A 15390-nucleotide genomic window follows, 5' to 3' on the forward strand; every position below is an offset into this window, starting at 1 on the left:
GGACAAGTGCGTGCCCAGACCGTAAATACAAGCAAGAAAAGAAATCAGCAAATGTAGTCATTAGCGAGACTGGAGGAGGAACATCTGGGTATGGTAATTCTTTACCCTTTGTTCTTTCAGTTTGTCTTTCACCTGAGTGGTGGATGGACAGTGGTGCTAATATTCATGTGTGTGCTGATGTTTCTTTGTTTATTTCCTAACAGGCCAGCAGGAGTGGAGCCTTGCTGATGGGAAACGGTTCGCATGCGCGTGTTCTTGGTGATGGTACGGTCGTTCTGAAGTTTACTTCGAGAAAGACGGTGCTATTAAAGAACGTGCAGCATGTCCCCTCCATCAAGAAGAATCTTGTTAGCGCTTTTTAGATGTGTCGCGATGGCTTTAAAATTGTGCTTAAGTCCAATAAATGTGTTATGTCGAGACATGGAACATTTGTCGAAAAAGGTTATGATTGTGGAGGCTTGTTCCGTTTATCTTTGCTTGATGATGTGTGTAATAAAGTAGTGAACAATGTTATTGTTTTGGATGAGTCGAATATATGGCATTCACGACTTTGTCACATTAATTTTGGCTGTCTCACGCGGCTTACAAATCTGAATTTAATTCTAAAATTTAACTTAGTCAAAGATTCTAAGTGCCAGGTGTGTGTGCAATCAAAGCAACCGCGCAAGCCTCACAAGGCTGCTGAGGCGAGGAATTTGGCACCATTAGAACTCGTTCATTCTGATTTATGCGAAATGAATGGCGAATTGACTAAAGGCGGTAGACGATACTTCATGACATTTATAGATGATTGCACTAGATTTTGCTACGTGTATTTGCTGAAAACAAAAGATGAAGCGTTGCATTATTTTAAGGTCTATAAAGCTGAGGTAGAAAATCAACTTGAGAAGAAAATCAAGCGTTTGTGGTCCGATCGCGGGGGAGAATATTTCTCAAATGAATTTTCTGAGTTTTGCGCGGTGCATGGAATTATTCATGAGAGGACGCCACCATACTCACCATAGTCCAAAGGGATTGCAGAGAGAAAGAATCGCACTCTAACTGATTTGATTAATGACATGTTGGAGAATGCGGGACTATCTAAGGAATGGTGGGGTGAGACTATTTTGACAGCATGTTATGTCTTGAATAGAGTGCCCACAAAGAACAAAGAAATTACACCATTCAAGAAATGGAAGAAGAAGAGATTAAATCTTTCTTACCTGTGAACTTGGGGTTGTTTGACAAAGGTGAATGTGCCAATAAACAAAAAGCGAAAGCTTGGACCAAAGACTGTTGATGGTATTTTTCTTGGTTATACTATTCACAGCGTGGGTTATAGATTTTTAATTATAAACTCTAGTGTTCTTGAGATGACTGTTGATACAATCATGGAATCTAGAGACGCTACATTTTTTTAGAATGAGTTCCCCATGAAAAATGCACCTAGCACAACTGGTCATGAATTTATAATTCCCCATGAGCATGAAAATTTTATTCCAATGGAACAAATTGAGGAATCCTATGTGCAAAATTCTGAAGAGGATGACACTATAGTCACCAGGGAAAGCAAGAGACAGAGGACTGCAAAATCTTTTGGTGATAACTATATTGTGTACCTTGTGGATGACACACCAACGACCATGGATGAGGCATATTCCTCTCCTGATGCTGACTTATGGAAGGAAGCAGTACGGAGTGAGATGAATTCTGTTATATCCAATGGAACTTGGAAAATGTTGATCGTCCCTATGGGTGCAAGCCTATAAGGTGCAAATGGGTGTTCAAGAAAAAGCTTAGGCCTGATGGTACTATTGAGAGGTACAAGGCAGAGCTTGTGGCCAAGGGTTATACCCAAAAGGAAGGTGAGGATTTTTTTTATACTTATTCACCGGTTGCCCGATTGACCACAATTTGAGTTTTGCTTTGCCTGGCAGCCTCTTATGGTCTTATCGTTCATCAAATCGATGTTAAGACAGCTTTCCTAAACGGAGAGTTGGATGAGAAGATCTATATGAATCAGCCAGATGGGTTTATGGCAAATGGTCAAGAAGACAAAGTGTGTAAAATATTAAAGTCATTATACGGCCTAAAACATGCTCCTAAGCAATGGCATGAGAAGTTCGACGGAACTTTAACATCTGCTGGCTTTGTTATGAATGAAGCTGACAAATGTGTGTACTATCGGTATGGTGGGGGTGAAGGAGTCATTTTGTGTTTATATGTTGATGACATACTGATCTTTGGATCTAGCCTCAAAGTGATCGAAGAGGTAAAGGGATTTTTAACTAATAATTTTGAGATGAAAGATTTGGGAGAGGCTGATGTTATTCTTAATATCAAGCTTCTAAGAGAAGGTGATGGTGGGGTAATTCTGTTACAAACCCACTATATGGAAAATGTGCTGAGTCGCTTTGGGTTCAGTGACTGTGCACCTGCTCCTACACCTTATGACCCTAGTGTGCTATTGAGGAAAAATCGAAGAATAGCAAGGGATCAGTTGAGATATTTTCAGATCATTGGTTCACTCATGTATCTTGCTAGTGTAACAAGGCCTGACATCTCGTTGCAGTATGCAAGCTGAGCCGGTTTGTGTCAAACCCGGGAGATGATCACTGGCGTGCTCTTGAGAGAGTAATGCGCTACCTAAAAGGGACCATGAGCTATGGTATTTGTTATACCGGACATCCAAAAGTGCTAGAAGGCTACTGTGATGCCAACTAGATTTCTAATGCTGATGAGCTTTATGCCAAGTGGATATGTGTTTTTGCTTGGAGGTGGCGTTGTTTCCTAGAAGTCTTGCAAGCAGACTATCTTAACGAAGTCTACAATGGAAGCAGAACTCACAGCATTAGACACTACTGGATCTGAGGCTGAGTGGCTTTGTGATCTCCTTATGGATTTACCGGTTGTTGAAAAACCCATACCGGCTATTTCTATGAACTGTGATAACCAGACTGTGATTACGAAGGTTAACAGTTCTAAGGATAACATGAAGTCCACAAGGCATGTTAAGAGACGACTAAAATCTGTCAGAAAATTGAGAAACTCCGGAGTAATAGCATTGGACTATGTTCACACGTCTAACAATCTGGCAGATTAGTTCACTAAGGGTCTGTCACGCAATGTGATAGAAAGTGCATCGAGAGAGATGGGTTTGAGACCCACTTGAAATTTACTATAGTGGTAACCTGTTCTATGTGATCGGAGATCCCGTGAAGTAGGATGGTGAAACAAGCTAGTAGTAAATTGTTTAAAAAATCCTTAGTAAGACTCATTTCTGATGCATATCTTTCCTTTCTGTAAGGCAGGCTGGTTTTTGCCTTAATGTGTTTCAAGTGGCTTGTCAAAGCAAAGATATTGTCCTACAAAATATCTTTTGAGTAACACACCTATATGAGTCAGACTGCTGGTCACAGTCTATGAGATTTGGGTGATTTCTAAATACTAATGAAAGGCACTGATGTATGACTTATATGCTTCAAATAGAGGGGATGTCTTTTGCTGCCCAGTATCAGCTAAGGACTTTAGTGATATTCACCTCACACAAAACTATCAATTCAAGGCTTAGTCCATTGTTCAATTGTGACTGAGTGAAACTATTGTTCTAGATGGATGTTCAACTTAACAGTCTCCATCGAAACACTGGTATATAAAAGAAATGTGGTTCTAAGACTACTTTGTTACAAACCCTAGAGTTTGGTGGGGATTGTTGGATATAATATGGGCTTGGCCCATATAATATTTAATAATTAAATAAAACTCTATGGTGCATAACATTAAGTGTTGTATGGTTTAATACCATACGGGATTTTGACCGAACGCTGACTCGGCTTATATGGTTGAAAATTATTCATCTAAATTGAGAAGCTGAGAAAAGGATTAAGGTGTGCCACATGCGCGCGCGCCGCCGCCCGGGTCGGGTCGTGCCCGTGGGCCGGGCCGGGCCGAGGCCGTGGGCGTGACGAGGCAGGCGAGCGGCGAGCGAGCGGGCGTGGCCAGTCTTTTGCCACTTAAATCCACATTATCACGGGAGTTTCGCTCCTTGATGGTGGAGGCGAACTGACTGCGTCAGTTACCGTCCCTTTCGCTTCCGCTTCTCGTCTCTTGGGATTCTCCGCTGCCTTCTTCTTCTCTTCCCCGTCAGCAGCCATATATCATGTCTTCCGTCAGTCCAGACCCCATCTTCCGTAACCACTCCCGAGAGAACCACAGATCAGCAGCCTTCTGACTTCCCCGTCCCGTACCTCTGCACGCACGGAGTCGCGGGAGAGCAGGTGCCTTCGGAACCCTCGTGGGAGAGCAGTGCCTCCGGAACCCTCGTCCGCTTGAGAATCCTGCACGGGGTGAGCGGCGATTAGGTTTTTGGGGAAAGATCCGCGACTGCTTGTTCATCTTCTTCCTGTAGATCGCTCTTGGATCCGTCCTCTCCCTGGAACGTCGAGGCGTCTTCTTCCTGGTGATCCGTTCGTGGGACTGCACTGCGAACATCTTCCTGCATCGACTGTGGTCCGCGACTTCGAGCAACGCACTATGTCGACTAGTACGAATGGAGCCTCCGATGCCCTCGGCATGGGACCCTCCGCTGGGTACAGTCTAATCTCTGTGATTTCTATACTTTGTGTTTTTACTGTATTCACGAGTACGTCATCTCTGCATGTTGTAGTGTTCATAAAAAATATACACATGCACATATATATCGTCACAAACCTGCTGATGTTATTTTTCTGGATTAAACTGATAATAAAATTATCTAAATTCCTAACGCCGGCTAGATCCATGGACGGTACCTCAATCTGCTCGAGGTCAAATCTTCTGGAGCGCGCACAAAATTGGCCCCCAGCAGCTGGTCATAGTGCTCGTATAAAGCCTGTGCCATGGCCTCATCCCGAACGACCTCATTCCCCTGGATCCGCAGGGAGTGAATGTGATTTTTTTCGTTTCCTATGGCAGGCCATGAGATTGAAGAACTTTGTGTTCGCATCACCCTCCCCAAGGAACAGCATGCGAGATCGCTGCCCGGCAATTGTGCGCGACAGCGATGCCAAGCCCAGGATCCTCACTTTCAATGACCGTCGCAACTGTGCATCTTGAATTGACAGCGACCTGGAATCTTGTGCCTCGTCCAGACGCAGCACGACATCCCGCGCAAGCGCAAGCTGCAAGCGAACGCTTCCAATCCTTTTGTCGCTCCAGCTCTTCAGTGCCCTGGCGACGTTCCGAAGCTTGTAGTCTAGGACGATCCGCATGCAACAGCATTGCAGACCACGCAGCTGCGACAACCTCCACGTAGCCCGTAAGGTTCACCCAGTATGGTTCAAAGCGGAAACTCTTCTTCACTCATGGGATTGCATTTGTTATTAGCAACAGTGGGCAATGATCTGAACAATCCGAGGAGGGCTTTGAGCACATGATTCGGGAAAGCACCAAACCAGTCCACCGTGCCAAAAACACGATCAAGGCGTTCCAGGGTCGGTTGTTCCCAGGACCAGGTGAAACGTTGCCCTAGCAGATGCAGCTCTTCTAGCTGCGCCGAGTACAGGAAAGCCCTGAAACGACGCATAGAACGACAATCTAGCTAGGCAACCATTATTCTTGTCCTCCGCCCTATAGATCATATTGAGGTCCCCACAAAGGAACCAAGGGCCGTTTGTCGCGTTCCTGAACTGCAAAGGTTCATTCAAGAACTGGACCTTCTGGTCGTCAGTTTGCGGCCCGTAGACGATGGTGATGAACCAGTGGTCGGACGGATTGCCATCCTGGGAGGCCCTAGCCGAGAGTGAAAAATAGGCCCTTGACAACGTCGGTTACCACTCAACAGTCGGAGCACCAGCCCAACAAGATCCCCCCGGAAACATTCAGCGCTGGGAGATACTCATAATCAAAAGAGGTTCCTAATTTTTTCAGTTGCCACGGCATTACAAACGTTGGAGAGCTTGGTCTCCTGAAGAAAGACGAGCGTAGCACGCTGTCCCTAACGACATTACGGCGTGCGCGACCATTAAGTCCCCGCACGTTCCAAATAAAGCATGTTGGCGTCGAACGGGGGGGAGTGGGGAGAGGACAGCGCCTACATATCCACACCCTGCAACTCGGCCAGATTGAGCTCCATGGCCACCGGGTCAAACTCACTGGAGAAGAGTAGCTGCAATGCTCCCTGCTTGTTCGGCGACAACGGAGGAGCAAAAGTCGCGTGATACTTCTCGGACGCCTCGGGGTCTTGCGGCTCAGAGTCAACCGGAAGCCCCAGCCTCTGCCCTCTGCATAAGCACATATTGTGCCTGCAACGTGGCATTGGCTGCCCTTGGCTTGACTGCAAGTCGACCACTCCGTCTGATGGGGAATGGGCCATCTTTGCGGCAAAACTCTAGTTCCATAATCTCCCAGTCCGTGACTTGGGCCACCACTGTTTCGGCCATTGCCAGAAAGCGGCACTTATCATACATAGGCCTTGGTCTGGCGTACCCACCCCGAACGGGGCTGGAATCAATGATGGCCCTCCTGGACCTCATGGCACACATTTGGGCCGAGCGTGATGGGCCCAAATCGGGCGAATAGGCAACTGGGTCCTCCCGAGGAGAGGGAGCCCTAACGGGTGACATCGCGGCCAGCCCGGCTTCCAACGGGGGCGACTAGCTATCGACCCCCCTCACCTGTGAATCCCGCCGACCTCCCCTCTCCTCCTAGAAAAACTAGTATAGTGCCCGTGCTAACGCCACGGCTTCATTTTAGGGATGCACATAAAAACACCCAAAGGACAATATTTTTTCTATAGTTCAACTTTCACACAATTGTATATGACCATGTATATAATCCAAAAAAACATTTATGCATAACAAGGCATAATAAAGTTATGTCTCACATTAACCATCTAATTTACAATCTGCCTAAGACCTTAAGTAGGCAGGGCGCCATTGGAGTAAACAGGGATATTGCGGCGCTATTGAAGTAAACAGGGCAAGGTCCATGAACAAAATAAACAATGCCTAATCATTCGATAGCAGTCACATGTTCTAAACACCATATTCTTATACCACGGAAGATTTCCGAAGATAGTGCACTTGGTTGATCCGGTACGTTTGAAAGTGCACTTGATTCAGCCTTTCGCCGAGCACGTTACTCACGCTTCCTCTTATTCCTCTTCGCCCTTTCCTCGTTGGTTTCTTGAGCCCTTATCCTGGCGCGGTACTCACGTTGTTTCCTATTCATTTCCTCTCTCGCGTTGTTCTTCGCTGCAAGCTGTTGACATGGTGGTGTTTATATACATGGTGTTGTATATATCTTGTGGCAATATGTGTGTATGCATGTACCTGGAGTATGTATGTTTGTTATACATTGTTGAGCGCAGTGCGTCCCTCTCCTGGAGTCTCCATTTTTTCGTCGAGGGCTGGTAATTCATAGAATAGGCACCGGTGAAACAAAATTCTGAATTCTGAGTTAGGCATCAAAATTACCAAACTTCAAAACTCTCACTGCAATTTTTAGAGCTATCAAGGCTCTTGTTCTGCATATACTCTCTTCAGAACATTACCTAGCTGTGCTACAACTAATCAAGATTGCAGGGTGCAAGAGATAGAGGCAAACTGCACATATATCATTTATTGATCCCAAGGTCTAAAAGTTACAGCTAACTTTCAAAATACTTATTAGGCCCCAAATTAACTTGCAACACACAAGAGGAACATAATTGTATGATCTATCTATCTTATATATAAATCATATAATCTGAAAACTTTTATAATACCTCAGCCCAAATGCTAAAGTGATCTGCAAAGAAATAATGAGTTCAAAAATCTAACAAAAGGTGGAAACCACAACTAAATAATGAGTTCAAAAAAAGCTAGAAGAACCATCTCTATTCTAATGACTCCTTTTAAAATTACTCAAGACACTGAATGGTTAACAATCAAAATAATAAGAATTACTATTACATAGTACAAGCCCCCGCAGGCAATTAGCTGTGTAGAAATGACTTCCAGGAATCTAATTGCAGATATGTATTACAACAGAGTACAGATTCAGAGATCAGAGAAGTATGTTTATCTGATTTGATAGCGTTGCCGTTGCAAAGCTTGCAAAGTCATCATGTCTGCATCCTTTTTTTCATATATAGTGCATGAGCGTGTAAGGATGAGATATATTTAAATTTCACATAAAAACGAACAGAGTTATGGATGTCAACACTTATTAATTCAGTTGGATTTTTGGATCGAACCTATGCTGCTGGAGATCAATCTTGATGTACCTAGGTGACCTCTGCTTTTTTGCTGTCAAAAAACAAACATTAAAACAGAGAAAGGGCTAACCAATTTGTGTCTTTAATACAAAAGATATTTTTTTTCAAAAAAATGTCATCAGATATGACAGTGTGTCATTTCACTTGCTACTATCAGTGCCAATGCAACATTTCTTTTTGAAAAAGGAATGATTTGTTCATTTGTTATATTGATCATAATGCATGATAAGGTACAGAGTTCAGCAAACATTCCATTTTGTGCTTCCAGATAATTCTCAGGGAGCTTCTTTCTTCAGGGTTATTTTACCCATCAGGATTATTGAAGAATAGGAAAAAAAAAGAAATCTCTTCTTAAAAAATTATGAGCCAAAGTGAACACCTTGTATCTCAGTACCACAGAGCCTTTTTTATATGGGTTACCACAACCTGGCGGAACTGTGAATTGACAACCTGGGAGAAACAGGAAAGTAAGAGAAATCCCATGTGATATTATACCAAGCAAAGAATGCTGGTTCAGTTTTGCACTAAGACACGACATGCTCCGAGCAATAAATTTAATACTGTTGAGTGCAAACTAACCAGTAAGAAAAGTTTAGAATTCCAGCCCAGCAGCGAAGCCAGTTCCAGTTGTATCCTGTCAAAACATGAAAGTTCCAAAGCTCTCTCATGGTAGTAAGCATGCTCATCGTGCTGCATAAAAATAAGTGAGGAAAGGTATACAAACAAAATTCATGTCAGGGAGATTTCCAACTCCTAGCTGACTACATACTATGTTTTTGCCTAGCTTGGGCAGACTGCCGCTGGTTGGGGGATCTCGCTGCTCATATCAACTTGAACTCTGGCACCTCGTTGCTCATATATCTGGAGGAAGAAAATAAACAAAAATAGAGCTTGACACATCATTGTAGCTGCAATACACACGCAAGGTTAAGAAACTGTAAAAGAAATGTTTTTCTCAACCGAGTGATACAAATAAGCACAGGTCACTGATCATAATTTTGACAAACAAATTCAAAACGTTTCACGGAAATTTCTTCGAACAATCCGTGGACACCAGACAACAACTTACAAGTGGTAACCCAATCACACAAACAAAATTAAGAAAGAAGACGATATTGATTAGGTTCTCGTGAGAAACGCGTCAGAACACAGCTGTTGAGAAGTCGACACAGCTTCAGATCCTAATAACTGCTGCTCCTAATTTGCCTCTCCCATCCATCCTAATAACTCAAGGGAGGGGATATGGTCGACGATTTATCGGCTAGATTGGACGCAAAATTTGCAGGATTAACGGAACTGATCTCGATTCTGGCACGAAAGTGAAACAAAATCGAAATGGGATGGGAGAGGCAGGAAACCATACCTGGGATGGGAGAGGCAGGCAACCATACCTGGGATGGGAAAGGCAGGCAACCGTACATGGGACGAGCGCCCGCGAGGCCGCGGTGGAGCCCACGCGCGCCCGTGAGGCCCCCAATTGGTGTCGCGCCGCACGCCGTCGCCATCCCGCTTGCTGCCCCTCAGCTTCCCCAACCTCAACCACGACGACGAGGAGCAGGGAGCAAGATACGAAGAAGGACGACGCGGATGGCTTGCCTGGTGGGAGGCAGACAACCGGCCTGGACTGCCCTGCTAGCGGCCGACGGCCTGCCGTCCTATGCCGGTGCCCTCGCCTGGTGGCCTGGCGGCCGGCGCCCGTGGTGCCCTCTCCAGGGGCGAGCGCACGCCGGGGCCGCCGCCGCCGCGCCGCTGGTGCTCTTCTTTTCGCGTTTCCTGCTCCGTATGCGAATGAGAGAGAGAGAGAGAGAGGGAAGGGGCAGGGGCGGCCTGGCGGCGTGGGGAGGGGAGGAGTCACGCCGCGTTGGGGAGAGAGGGAGTCTCGGGTGTGGGAGAGGAGGCGTCGGGGGAGAGGGGATTCGCGCGTGCGTCTGGGAGCGCGTGCGTCGTGGGAGGTCCGTGGGAGGGCGACGGAGGGCAGACACAATAAACATGAGTCATCGGATTTGGATGAGTAATGAGAGAAAATATCTAAGAGATAATTTGGTACATCCGTTTTAATGGTGTTATATTTTCTGGGTGTATTTATAGGCGTGGATATAGCATAGTTCATGACTGTGGAGCAGGCATTTGTTGTGTGGCTGTAGATTTATTCTAACTGGTGTATTATAGGGTAGGGTAGATAATTTCCTTCCTCACTTCTTTCACCAAATTAGACCCAATTCAATTGTCTTTTTGGACTAAACAGCAGACCAGATAGCAGCCATACAGTAAAAGTCAAAATTACTGACATCAGCATATATCCCATACTTTTTGAAGTAAAAAGAAGCCATAGCTCCTAAACCAAGTATCCTAGTTAAAATCCGATTGCACCATCGTGTTCCTTGTAATAAACTCTTTAAAACAAGACCCCCACATGGATATATTTTGATAAAAAAAATTAACTAACATTTATCTCATGATGAATCTGTATTTAAAGATAATCGTCGAACATCACATTAACACTACACGAACATCGCAGAAAAATAGCATAGAACACAATATGTATACTATGTGAACATCATATATATCATGAAATGTAAAAAATAAAAATAAAATTAGTGAAATAATTAATTATAGTCAAATAAAAAGAAGAAAAAATGATATCGAACTTCATAAAAATACATCATAGAACATCACATTAAGACTACATGAACATCGATAAATAAAGCATAGAACATCATATGTATACTACGTGAACATCACAAATATGATGAAAATATAAAATAAAATAATAAAATTAGTGAAATAATTAATTAGAGTCAAATATAGAACACCAATGTATGCTTACTGAACATCACAAAATACATTGTAGAACATTACATTTCTACTCGTGGACATCAAAAAATACATTATAAAACATTACATATATACTACATAAACATCGTGTGTATCTATAAATAAAAAAACTGAAACATAAAATTATAAATAGAAAAAGAGAAAAGGAAAAAGAAAAGGAAAACATACAATAAAAATGAAAATAGAAAAAATAAACAAAAAGAATAATAAAAAACAAAGTACATCATATAGAACATCACATGTATACTATGCGAACATCATATGTATACTGTGTGAATATCACAAAGTACATCATAGAACATCACATATATACTACGTAAGCATGACAAAATAAATAATAGAACAACACAAAATATATCATAGAACATCACTAGTATACTACGTGAACATCACGTTAAAAAGAGTAAAAAGAGTAATTAATTAGAGTAAAATAACAAAAAATACAAATAAAAACTTAAATAACAAATGCTAAATATATAGAAAAATAAATAACTTACATAATAAAAGGAAAAAAGAAAATTAAAAGATCACATTTATACTACGCAAACATGACATGTATCTCATGTAGCTTATGAAATGAAAAAATAGGTAACAAAAACTAAAGCATAAAATTGATTAAATAAAAAATAATTAGAGTACAATAAAATTGAAAATGAAAACCAAACTGAAAAAAAAACCACATGAAACATAAAAAAGAAAAGAGAAAGTAAATAGAAGAAAAAAAAAGGAAAATAAAGAATATGAAAACAAATGAAATTAAAAAAATAATTAATTAGGTCAAAAAATGAATAAAATAAAAGACAAAAATATAAAAAAAATGAAAAAAAAATAAAAGGCCACATAATAAAATATAAAAGAAATCAATGAAAGGAAAGAAAAAACAAAAGAAGAAGCACACAAAGGAAATAAAAGAAAAATAAAAAAGGAGAATAAAACTACAAAGAGAAAAGGAAAAGGAAAAAAGAAATAGAAAAGAAAAAGTAACCTACAAAGCATCGTGAATTGCTCGGCGTTGTCAACGGAATGAAAAAAAAAAGACCGCCTCATAAAAAGGAGAATAAAACTACACAGAGAAAGGGAAAAGGAAAAAAAAGAAAAGGAACCTATGGAGCATCGTGAATTGCTCGGCGTTGTCAACGGAAAGAATAAAAAAGACGCCTCATCCCGCGAGCAGCAAACGACGCGGATGGCGCACCATTGTGGGCCTCCGCCTGGCGGGCCATCTCGCAAACAGGTAATCGCCCCAAAGTCACGGACGAGGGGGGGGGGGGGGGGGGGGGGGTTCGGTGGAAGGCTTCCATCCGACTTGTCGGACCGGAAGATTTCCGGCTTCCAAACTCCATCGGGTCCACAACAGGCGCAGGATCTCCATACTGCCTCCATACTCCACGGGCATCTACAAATGCCCCTATTTTTAGAGACGGCTCTATTTCCAGCCGTCTCTAAAAACTGATTTTCAGAGGCTTCCAAATCAATTTTTAGAGATGATTGAAAATAGAGTCGTCTCTAAAAATAGGAGCTGAGAGTAAAATTTGAATTTTTGAAACATCCTCTGCTAGAGAAACTACCAAAATTAAAGTTGCAGAACTCGATGATATTAACAACTTTGTAGTTGAAAACTTTTATTTGAATCCGTTTAGGGTCTCCAATTCTCATTTCAGAATTGGTCGAAGATAGTACGAGGACAAAGAATATTTCATGTAGACATGCAAGTAACGTCTGGGTGGAGTGGTTAGAGGAGGTACGCGCGAGACTACAAGTCACGGGTTCAATTCTAGACAGATGCGTGGAACCTTCGCATGTTAGAGTACGCTGCCTAAAAGAACAGAATGTATTGAATGAAACTTGAATCGATTCTCATACCAGCCTTACTGGGGTTGTGTTGAGCTGCCCAAATCAATAATGGTTGCATCTACAACTTGTGGAAAAAAGTAGATCGGGTCCAAACCCTAGAAATTCAATTCAAACACAAGTGATAGCAATAAAAGCGCAATACCCAAGAGACAAATGATTTATCCAATTGTTCAGCTCGACACTAAGGCTTGCCTAAGTCCGCAATGTTGAGGGAGCAACAAAGGCTTGGAGTTTCTTCCAACTACTACCTATTCTTAAGGTCACCACCAAAGTTGTGAGCTTGAGGGTTCAATCGGGGTGATACAAACTTCCCGGAGCACCTCACAAAGCTAGGAGTGCTACATGGGCAACCTCTAGCCGGCCAAGAACCTTGCTCCAATAGTAACAAACACCAACGGCGGATAGGGTTTCACAAAGTGCTCAAATGGAGTGGAGCTTGATCTTCTTTACTCTCTCAAGTATCTCTCAAGGCCAATCACCACAAGGAATCACAAAGATTCGGAGCTTGGTGAGTGCTGGTAGGTTGGCAATGTCTTCAAATCTTTATGACAGTCTGCTAATGTCGTGAGCTTGTTATTCACCCTTGGGTCATGCACTACTGGAATCTCGCTGTCGGATACAGTGAGAAGGGGTACCCTAAGCACGAACCAAAAAACGGCTGCTTAGACTTCGTAAAAGTCGAAACCAGCTAAACACCGCTGGCCTCGGCCGATTCTCCGACTCGCCCGAGGCCCCCTCACCGCTGGCCTCGAGCGACCCCCCACCAAGGGCCTCGGCCGGGCCGCCGACTCTCCGTCTCGCGCGAGGCAGGCTCGGCAGCACTCCGCTGCCTCTTCCTTCTCCCGCCCCTCTGACAAAACGTCGTGTCACATTAACTCAGCCAACTGCTGCCCCTGACATCGGCCGCATGCTCGGCACAGTACAGCAGAATGGCCGATGGGACAGGAGGCAGGACTGGGCAGAAGTTACCCGCCACTATGCTAACCACTAAAGCACATAATTGACGCCCATGCCTCACTGTGCTACCAACTCCTGCTCCGAGAACAACGCAGCGTGGGGAGCCACGTCGGAGATACTGTGGCCTCGGAATCAGCACCCAGGATCAATAATTCCCCCCAAGGCCTCGGCGGTATGCTTCAGGGGCTCGGCAGCCTGAGGATCCATGTCCGCCGAACCCCCCATGATGGCTCGGCCTTGCCGTCTACGGAGCCACGGCTCCCTACGACGTCATCACACGATGACCAGCACGACGCCCGCCATGCCCTGCATCAAGCTGTACTGGAGCCCCACGACGCACAAGATCAAGTACGACCGGCGCGTCACTTCTGCACGACAAGGACGGGGCCACTCCATCAACCATACCACAACAGTGGCCGGCTACAGGGCTCGGACACGCCGCCCCCGTTTATAGAGCAGGAGGTCTCGGCATCCCAACGCCAACTCCGCTTCGTGCGAGGCACCCCAGAGGAGGCCTCGGCCAGGGGCCTAATCTCCGTCTCGCGCGAGGCCTCATTCTCTGTGTCGCTCGGGGCCGGCTTGTCCGTGGTCCGACGGTCCCCACCTCGACAGCACGTCACGTCTCATTAATACTTTCAACCACTCCCGCAATCTCCGCCGGACAGCGGCTCAACGTCACAGAATGGCCGATGCGACCCAAAGTCGCATCAACGCCGTACCAGCTGGGACAGGGCACGGCGGGGGTTACCGACAACTGTGTCCCGGCACTGTGTCCACGATCAGCACCTGGGATAGAGCGTGACGGGGGTTACCAGCCACTGTGTCCTAACACTGCGCCCGCGACTCGCCGCCCGCTCAAGGCCTCGGCACTGTGCACCGGGGCCTCGGCAATCTCGGGGTTCGTGCCCGCCGAGACCCCCACCGCAGCGCAAGCCTCGGCACCAACCAGGCCTCGGCCTCGTGCACAATCTGTCCACCAGGGCTTGCACGTTCGTCGTCACATCCACTCCGAGACATTCCCGGGGCTCCCACGACGCACAGGACCTGATGGGACAACCACGCCGCTCTAGTACTCCAAGGACGGATCGCTCCTACGGCCACGCCGCCACTAGAACGGGCCACAGGGTTTGGACGCGCCACTTCTATCGACACTACGTCGCATAGTGATACATGTACTACCTTCGTTCTCCCTTCAACTATAAAAGGAGAGGACTTGTGCCTCGTAGGGGAGGACGAACACACCGATAGAACGACACACTTCTACGCTACTTGAGAACAACGCCTCAAGCAGCCCGCACCACCCTCGCCGAGACCTGGGGCTAGCTCCCTCTCTCACCTAGCTTGTAACCCCCTACTACGAGCACTCCGATGCAAAGAACATAAGATCGATCTTTCAGACTGGACGTAGGGCCTCGATTGCCTGAACCAGTATAAACCTTGTGTCTCTTTGCATTACCATCTGGGATTAGGGGCACACAGCACAAATTCACCCATCGGTAGAGGGACCCTCGGTTCCAAAACACCGACAG

The 15390-nt window shown here is 45.0% G+C and overlaps 2 long non-coding RNA genes across 3 annotated transcripts; both read right to left on the reverse strand.

Moving 5' to 3' along the window:
* Positions 1–6789: 6789 nt before the first annotated feature.
* On the reverse strand, positions 6790–8675 carry LOC136485528 (uncharacterized). Of its 2 annotated transcripts, XR_010766468.1 has the most exons (4): positions 8595–8675; positions 8195–8246; positions 7290–7366; positions 6790–7218 (listed from the first exon to the last, which is right to left on the reverse strand). It is a non-coding gene; the product is annotated as an uncharacterized lncRNA (long non-coding RNA). The 2 variants fall into 2 exon arrangements; XR_010766467.1 differs by lacking the exon at positions 8595–8675 and having other exon boundaries at positions 8195–8430.
* Positions 8676–8791: 116 nt separating this feature from the next.
* On the reverse strand, positions 8792–10054 carry LOC136485529 (uncharacterized). The gene is made up of 3 exons (XR_010766469.1): positions 9812–10054; positions 8985–9076; positions 8792–8849 (listed from the first exon to the last, which is right to left on the reverse strand). It is a non-coding gene; the product is annotated as an uncharacterized lncRNA (long non-coding RNA).
* Between the last annotated feature and the right edge of the window lie 5336 nt (positions 10055–15390).

Source organism: Miscanthus floridulus, chromosome 10 (assembly GCF_019320115.1).
Source record: "Miscanthus floridulus cultivar M001 chromosome 10, ASM1932011v1, whole genome shotgun sequence".
Taxonomy (NCBI): Eukaryota; Viridiplantae; Streptophyta; class Magnoliopsida; order Poales; family Poaceae; genus Miscanthus; species Miscanthus floridulus.